This window comes from Mirounga leonina, unplaced genomic scaffold (assembly GCF_011800145.1).
Source record: "Mirounga leonina isolate KUSES-001 unplaced genomic scaffold, KU_Mleo_1.0 Mir_151, whole genome shotgun sequence".
In the NCBI taxonomy this organism is placed as follows: domain Eukaryota; kingdom Metazoa; phylum Chordata; class Mammalia; order Carnivora; family Phocidae; genus Mirounga; species Mirounga leonina.
The window spans coordinates 36,620,848-36,630,128 of NW_023270377.1; the positions used below are offsets into that span (position 1 = coordinate 36,620,848).

At 40.3% G+C, this 9,281-nt stretch overlaps 1 protein-coding gene across 1 annotated transcript in view; it reads right to left on the bottom strand.

The window, feature by feature from the left end:
• Positions 1-8,955, bottom strand: part of PLCL1 (phospholipase C like 1 (inactive)) — a 364,534-nt gene extending 355,579 nt beyond the window's left edge. The window contains exon 1 of the mRNA XM_035007452.1: positions 8,779-8,955. The gene's annotated coding sequence lies outside the window, so the exon portion shown is untranslated. The remainder of the gene's footprint in view (positions 1-8,778) is intronic.
• Positions 8,956-9,281: the final 326 nt, after the last annotated feature.

Sequence of the window (9,281 nt, forward strand, 5' to 3'; positions counted from 1 at the left end):
AATTACAGCACTTCACATTTTACCTTAATAGGTATTGTAGCTCTCAATAATTTCTGCCTATCTTATAGGTATAAAGTTAGATTCCATTGTTATGTTAATTTCACTTTCCAGATTACTAAGCATCATTTCAAATGTTTCTGGGTCATTTGGATTCAGTCCACACATGTGCCTTGAGTAATTTTCCATTGGACTGAATGCCTTTTTTCTTCTTGGTTTGTAAGAGTTCTATAGCAAACACAGAGATCCCACACTCAGATCCTGCTTCAGTAAAAGGCTCACTCTCCAGCTTCAAGGCATATGGTTCACTGACAGCCTTCAGCTGTTCAGTTACTCAGGGTTCTCCTCAACTTTTGAGCCAAGGTCATGTTCTTCTTGGGGCAGCCCCTTGCCAGTGAATGAGTGAAGTGTTGATAGCTGAGGACAAGCTCTTCTTTTCTCTGGGCAATCACCAGTCAATGGGCCCTAGCCATTTCCACCAAGGCAGGACTCCTCCAACAGGCAATCATTGTTCCAGCTGCCCCTTGGGCTGGTTGAGATTTTTGTCATGTCTGTATCTGAACTCTTCCTGTCCAATCCTGCTTCTCCCTTTTCCCTCCACATGTGTTACTTTCCAATAAATCTTTCACCTCTAATGCCACATGCTTCTCAGAAAACCCAACCAATATATTATAGATGTTATCCTTACTATGTCATCAGCTTTAATATTTTTCCAGACTATTGCTTATTGATTTTATATCTGTTGCCTATATAATACATTAATTTTCATATAATCAAGTATGTCTCTCTTTTCAGCACTTTCAGCACTTTCCAACCCCTAGGTTGTACATGTAATCTCCTACCTTTTCTTGCAAGATTTTTTTTAACATTTAAGTATTTGGTCTTTCTATACTTTATTTTTGAATTTAATTTATATGTGTATACAAGCATTTATATAAAATTTTTTAAATAAGATGGTGGGCTGCTTTTTTTTTTCTTCATTAAATAATCTACTCTTTTCTCACTGAATTGAATTATCCTTCTTGTCATATGTTAAATTATCACATATACTCAGTCTACTTTTGGGTTATCTGTTCTGATCCAATACCACATGAATTTGATTACAGTGACCTTGTAGCATGTTCTAATGTCCATACTCTCTCCACATTGTAGCTAGAGGGATTTACCTAAAATATAAGTCTGACTCCCTGCTATGAAGCTTTATTGGCTTCCCACTACCAGTTGAATAGAGTCCAGGCTTTTTGGCACATGTGGCCATGGCTCTTGTCTACATCCCTGGCTTCCTTTCTGGCTACTCCACTTCTCTTCCTACTCCAGATGTAAAAATACTAGCTTTGAATTTTGGTTGCTTCTAAAATTTTTCAGTGCTTCAAGGAGTTCCAACCTTAAACAGATCCAGATATATAATGTAAGGGCAAATACAGACTAAAAATAAGAGGTTTAATTCTCCTTGGGAGAAATAAGGAAAAAGACTTCTCCCATCTCTTTTTTTTTTCTCCCCAGAATTTTTTTCTCTGTCCTTTTCAAATGTATATAAATCTTTATAATGGCTAACTATCCTCAAAAAGTTAAAAATAGAACTGCCCTACAATCCAGCAATTGCCCTACCAGGTATTTACCCAAAGGATACAAAAATACAGATTCAAAGGTGTACATACACTCTGATGTTTATAACATCATCAACAATAGCCAAACTAGGAGCACCTTGGTGGCTCAGTCAGTTAAGTGTCTGACTCTTGATTTTGGCTCAAGTCATGATCTCAGAGTCATGAGATTAAGCCCTGACTTGGGCTCCATGCTGGGCATGGAGTCTGCTTGAGATTCTCTCCCTCTCCCTCTGCCCCACTGCCTGCTCATGTGCACTCATGCGCTTGAGCTCTCTCTCTCTCTCAAATAAATAAATCTTAAAAAAAAAAAAAAAAAGTCTGACTCTTGATCTCAGCTCAGGTCTTGATCTCATAGTCTGTGAGTTCAAGCCCCACATTGGGCTCCACATTGGGCATGAAGCCTATTTTAAAAAACAAACAAAACAATAGCCAAACTATGAAAAGAGCCCAAGCGTCCATCGACTGATGAATGGATAAAGGAGATGTGGCATATAAATACCATGGAATATTACTCAGCCATCAAAAAGAATGAAATCTTGCCATTTGCAACAACATGATGGAGCCAGAATGTATTATGCTAAGCAAAATAAGTTAGTCAGAGAAAGACAAATACCCTGTGATTTCACTCATATGTGGAAATCAGGAAACAAAACAGATGAACATATGGAAAGGGGGGGTAAGAGAGAGGGAAGCAAACCATAAGAGACTCTTCACGATAGAGAACAAACTGAGGGTTGATGGAGGGAGGTGGGTGGGGGAATGGGCTAAATGGGTGATGGGTATTAAGGAGGGCACTTATGAAGAGCACTGGGCATTATATGTAAGTGATGAACCACTAAATTCTACTCCTGAAATCAATATTACACTATATGTTAACTAGAATTTAAATAAAAATTTGGAAAAAAAAAAAAAAAACACCTTTTTGAAATGCAAACAGCAAGGGAGATAGTTCCCCTATTTCCCAGTTTCAGTAAGAAGTTAAGATCCTAACTTTCATGTTTGCTTTACTCCAGTTTGCAAAATTACCTCCTGCTATAAAGATACGAGGTTTGTTTTTCCTCTCTATAGAGCCAATAAGATGGTGACTCCAATCACCAGGTAAGGTTAGGATGAACTATCTGTGATGTAATGGGTTGTGTCTGCTTGGCAATATAAGTGGGTGAGATTCCTTTCTTTGTTTTGTCTTTGCAATTTCTTGCCTGTGCTGTGTACCACAGAGTTCATGCTTATTCAGTGATGAAACTGGTTTCTGTCTCTATCACCTTTGTGGAGAGGTATTCTTTTTTTTTTTTTTTAAGATTTTATTTATTCACTTGAGACACACAGAGAGAGAGAGCATGAGCAGGGAAAGAGGCAGAGGGAGAAGGAGAAGCAGGCTCACAGCTGAGCCAGGAGCCTGATGGGGGGCAAGATCCCAGGACCCTGGGATCATGACCTGAGGCGAAGGCAGATGCTTAACCATCTGAGCCACCCAGGCACCCCTGTAGAGAGGTATTCTGAGTGGGGAGAAGATTTTGCATTTTAATTATATTTCCCCAATGGTGACCAATATGGATATTTTCTTGAGCACAGAACCAACAGAGGGCAAACTCATAGAAAGCTGTTTTTTAGCCTGCAATCATTAAACACAATGTGCAACCTAAACTTTCAGTTCACAAGATTACCACATCTTAGGTTACCAGATCTGTGCTCCTGATATAGTCCCTTCTGCAATCTCTCAGGTGCCCTCTCTAAGAAAAAAACAAGTTTGAAGTTTTCCTGAGTTATTCTGTTTTTGTCATGTTTTCCTTCAACCAAAAGCAAACTAAATTCAACCTGTTTAATCCTATTGTAGAGAAAAAAGTCATTTGATGGTTATGAACTCACTTCTGTATATGCTGTGATTGGCCCAAATCTCCCTTCAGGACCAAGCCATTGTTCCACCAGATGCTGGGGTGTGGGCTATTCTCAGCTAAGTTCCTCTCCAGAAATTGCCCTCAGCCAAAGAGAGTCATCTTGTCCAAAGTTCGGACTCTTATCTGGGAGCAGCCTGCACCCAATGTCTATAGATAGGTAGATGAGGATAGAGAGTACAGTGGAGGGGGAAGGGACCCTAGTCTCTGGGGACAACTCTGTAGGTCATCCTAGGATTGCTGAAACTCTGTTGCAAAAATCACAACTCAACTTGCTCTGCCCAGTCCTGCTTCCCTCACTCTTCCCAGGTACTCTTCCCAAACTCATATTCCCCAAAATTTCTACATGCAAATCTTAGAGTCTGTTTCCTGAGGAACCCACTTGCAACATTAACCAAAATGAATATTTTTCCAAATGTCAAACAGTTACTGATGTCTGAGAATATGATAGTAAAACATGATGAACATAAATGAGGGTTTCTTGACACCATCTTACAGTGCAGGAGCTGTTTAGGCAGGGCTACCACTGGCCTGTTCAGCATCTTTTTATGTATTAGAAAAATGCACTCCCATTGAATGGAGGGGCTTGTGGCTACATGGTTCTATGAGTGGAGCAGTAAGGGCTGGATTTCATCCTACTAGCTCCTTTGGCTAGACAACCTTATATATTGAGTAATCTATGCAACACTACATGGTGGCCTTCCTTAGATTCAAAAGATCAGAGTGCACCAAGGCAACAATTGCCCACTATTCAAAAACAACATAGTTGCTGGAGTAGAGGACAAGTGACAATTAAATATTTTTTTAAAAGATGTTTGAAATGTCATGGTTAGGACGCTAGCAACACGAACTACTGCCAAGATGCCTATGGGTGAGAGAAAACATGAATTAAGAGGGTCATGATAGTACCCGAAAATACCTCATGCATCCGAAGGAAACCAGAATATGTCACCCCAAAATATGCCTCTTGACCTAGGAATTATTTTGAGTTGAAGGCAATTAAGAAACAGTAAACACAGAAAAAGCTCCCCCTTTTGTGCCTGAAGGCAGGAAATAAATTCTTTTCCTGGAGACAGACACTTATCAGCCCCAAGACAGGGCACCAGAGGAATCTGCAAACTAATCTTGTTAAACTAACCCTTATCTTCCTAGTTTCTTCTTCACCATTTACTATCTCTAACCTAAACTCCTTCATCTTGTCAATTACTCATAAATGTATTGTTTCTTTGTCTAAAAGGTAAAAAAGCTTCCTGCTCTGGTCAGTTCTTAGATCTTCATTCCCTTATGAAGGCCCCCAAGTACATGTAAAAATTCAGTAAAATTTGTATGCTTTTCTCCTATTAATCTTTGTCAATTTAATTTTCAGACCCAGCCAGGAACCCTAAGAGGGTCAAGGAAAACTTTTTCCTCCCAGAAAGATCACATCTACAAATGAGGTAAGAATGGAAAGAGGTTGGGGCGCCTGGGTGGCTCAGTCAGTTATGCATCTGTCTTCAGCTCAGGTCATGATCCCAGGGTCCTGGGATGGAGCCCCGTGTCGGGCTCCCTGCTCAGCAGGGAGCCTGCTTCTCCCTCTCCTTCCACCGCTCCCCTTGCTTGTGCTATCTCAAATAAATAAATAAAATCTTTAAAAAAAAAAAATGGGAAGAGGTTAAAAAACAGTTATATAAATCTTAAAAATCTTTAAAAAAAAATGTTGGGGGGCACACCTAGGTGGCTCAGTCAGTTAAGTGTCTGCCTTGAGCTCAGGTCATGAACCCAAGGTCCTGGGATTGAGCCCCTCCACAGACTCCCCTGCTCAGCAGGGAGTCTGTTTCTCCCTCTGCTCTCTCCCTGCTCATGCTCTCTCTCTCTCAAATAAATAAATAAATAAATAAATAAATAAATAAATAAATAAATAAATAAATCTTTAAAAAGAGAAAGAAAGACAGCCGTTGGTGGTCAGAAGGTAAGGGTAAAATAAAGGGGCAAGCCAAGGCAAATACTGCAGGACTGAGTCTACAAGTGGACAATATGTTCTGGGCAATCATTCTTGGACTGAAGTCTTGCTGCACAGGTCTTATTTTTGTATATGGTGGTATAATATCTGCGAATGTTCAAAGGATTTTGCAGGTGGGATGTTCCAAACACAAGGTCTTCCCCTGAGAAGCAACTGAAAACATGTGTATAATTATTAAACCATACTTGCATAAGTGAATCAAGAAAAGATTCTCTGATGATGACTGTTTTTCATTCTTATTCCAGAAGTAAGAGTAAAATGGTAAGGAATGGGTATAAAATGGAGGGTGGGGTGAGGGTTGCCTCTTCATGTAGTCTCTATTCTATAAATAATTACTGAGGTCCTACCTCATGCTGCACAGTCAGCTCTAATATTTTATATTCCTGCATCTAAGTAGTTGCTCAAAATAAACTGCATATGCAAATAAAACGGTTTTATAAGGAATTTTCCAATGAATCACTTACTGTTCCATCTAGATCATCTGGGTAACATCCTCTCTAAATGTAAGTATTACATTCCATAAAGGAAAAGGAAATCTGAACTGGACTCTGCTCCTTAAGACAAATTTTTAAAACTCCTATCCCTCACCTCTCCTATTTCAAATATCCAACCATCATAGAGAAGAAAGCACCTAATCATCCTCCAGAATACAATAGGTTAATAGACATGGGAACAAGAGAGAAATAAAATGGAAACAGAGGCATCTTCTAAACGTGTCCTTTCATGTCGTTTTATCTACCAAGTCACTCCCTGATTTGGGCTGTCTCTGCACCTGGCAACTCTTGTACTGCTACACTTAGCACGTTGAGTGTATAAACTTTCTATTTACTTAGCTCCTTCTTGCACTAGACCACAGGCTGCTGGAGAGCAAGAACCAGGTTTTAATCACTGCCACATCCCCTCCCGTGAAGTAAAGCCTGGTCTATAGGAAGCCCACAGATGGTTATCTAGGTCTATAAGCTAGAGAACACATCCCAAGGGTTATTGAGAAAAGGACTGTCTAAAATAGATATTAGGAGTTAGAATCAGTGTCTAGAAAACTCAAGGAGCAGTAATGGAAGAATTACCAGTAAGGGAATGCAAGCAAGAGGGAGGGCAGGTTTGAGTAAATCCCTGAAATAAGAACTATGCTCTTAACTGACTGTGTGAAGGAAAAAGATGGGAAACATTGGGATGCTAGTACAAAATATAAACAAATGGGATATGCAATTTGGGTTTGCAATTTGTTATGTGTTGCACTTTTATATTTATCTTTGTCAATGACCTCTCCAGGATTTGAAACTTGAGACTTCTGAACCATCCTCACCAATCCCTCCCCAACATCACCACGTCCAAGAGTCTCAGTTCTTCTCTGGTTTCTCCTTAACCCTTTCCCAGTATTTTATTCTCACAGCTGCCACTTCTGTTTAGGTCCCCATTATTTTTCACTGGAGTCGTATGCTCCTAATTCAATTCTCTGTTTCCTGTCCTTTAAAAACTGTTCTCTGGTCTGAGCCTATCTTTCTAAATTTTGGTTCTGATTATATAACTTCCTGATTCAATAACCTCAATGGCCCTCTATTTGCAAAGTTCTCTAGAGTAAAACTCTAAGTCATTATTACCACAATACAAGTAACATGGCAGAGTAAACGTGCATGGGCAATGGAGTCAAATAGAACCAAGTTTTGAAAACTGCATCTACCAGTCACTAGCAATGTAACTACATGAGTCACTTTTACCTCTCTAAGGTTCAGATTTCCAGAGAAAGAATGGTAACTCAGAAGACTAAAAAAGAATGTGCCTAGTCTAGTGCTGGGTAGATGAAAGGGGCTCTATATCTTTCCTCCCACCTTCCCACCCAAACCACAATTTCAGCCTTGATGATACCCTTACATAACTCTAAACATTGTGCCTCACGATGCTGTCCTCTGTGCTCCTACAAGATCTTTGATTGCAGTTCACATATCACTTATCCTATTCTGCTTGTGTCTTATTATAAGCACATTTAGATATAATTATTATTTTGAGCAGTTAGTCCTTTCTTCCCTTCTAGGTTGAAAAAAACTCAAGATGAGGATTTGATCTTGTTCATCTTCTTATCTCCCATAACATAGAGCATTAGGTACTACGCATAATAGGAACACTATAAATGTCTACTAGTTGAATTGTATACTTTTACATGACCTACTCAAGTTTTAAAACCAAAATTTCCTTTTGCTTTAAGAATGAAAAGAGAAGCAGAACAGAGAATTACTATCACGGGCCTTGAAATACAGTCAATGTTCCCTAAATTGAGTTGATTAATTTGTGTATCACAGACTGAACACCTACTATGGTGAAGACAGTCTTTAAAAATAAGGATTTTCAGGGGCGCCTGGGTGGCTCAGTTGTTAAGTGTCTGCGTTCGGCTCAGGTCATGATCCCAGGGTCCTGGGATCAAGCCCCGCATCGGGCTCCCTGCTTGGTGGGAAGCCTGCTTCTCCCTCTCCCGCTCCCATTGCTTGTGTTCCCTCTCTCGCTGTGTCTCTGTCAAATAAATAAATAAGTAATCTTTTAAAAATAATTAAAAAATAAAGGTTTTCAGTCAAAAAAAGATGGGCAAAAGATAATAGCTACTCAAATCCATCATTACTACCGAAAAAAAACACACCCAAAGATCAGTTCTAATGTTATTGAACAGCAAAATTATTCTGCTCTAGAATATGAGTATTAATTTGAATAGGTTTGTACTGTTTCCACAGAAACTAAAACCTAAAATAAGCTTAAATTGCATGCAGAAATGTATGATTTTAAGGATGCTTTAGCTGAACTGTATCCAATGAAAAAAATTATGTTTCCTATTTTATTTTTGGTAAATAATATAAAGATCTAATCTTTGAGCAGATTAAAAATTAATACAGTGATACTGCATATTTTTAAAGTCTTTCTCTTGAAAGTAAAATAACCCAAAGTCAAACTTTTATAAGAGAGCATAGAAGTTATTACTAATGTAACTTTTGACAGTTGTTGCTGCTAACTTTTATAAAAACACACGTCAAAATGGTTAAGCTCATGAATTGTCAGGAGACCCCAGTTAAATCTCTTAGAGCTTTAGTCTTTGACCAAATGGACTTAATCTCCATCTGATTGAGCCCTTGATAAATGGTAGTTGTAAAAACCATCATCATTATCACGTAAGTTTACTTCGTTGTAATTATTTACGACTTGATTATATATATTATATATCGCCATTACATTATATTCTATATGTACGTATAATATTACATTATGTATTATAGCGGCGCTATATGAAATTCTCAGCTACCTTTTACAGATATTTTTTACAAAGTACCCTTCTTTCGAAGACGCTCCAGGCAAGCCGCACTGTGCTCAACCCCCTCCGGCGCGCGGGTGGCCTCGTCGCGGGCCGGCTCCCGAGGCTGTTGCTGCGGCCAGGCGGTGCTCAGCCGCGAGGGGCCCGCGGGAGCCGCGAGCGGCGCAGGCCTGTGGCGGGCGCCGGGGCCCAGAACGGGCTGCACGGCGAGTCCTGGCCAAGCCGCCCGCGCTGCCCCGCCCGCTGGCGGGAATGAGTGACAGCGACAACAGGTGCAAGCGCCGAGTCCGAGGCTTCTCGGGAGTCCCCGAGTTTGGCGCGTCAGGCCCGAGGGGTCAGAGTTTGAGTCTGGAAACCGCCCTCCTCGCCTTGCACCAGCCTTCCGAAGTCGCCCCTCAACCGGCCTCGGGCTCCTTAGTAAAGCCTGAGGTCACGTCAACCTCTAGAAACCCACCAGTCCTGGGCGCCGAATTTTCTCCAAAGGGGAGAAGAGA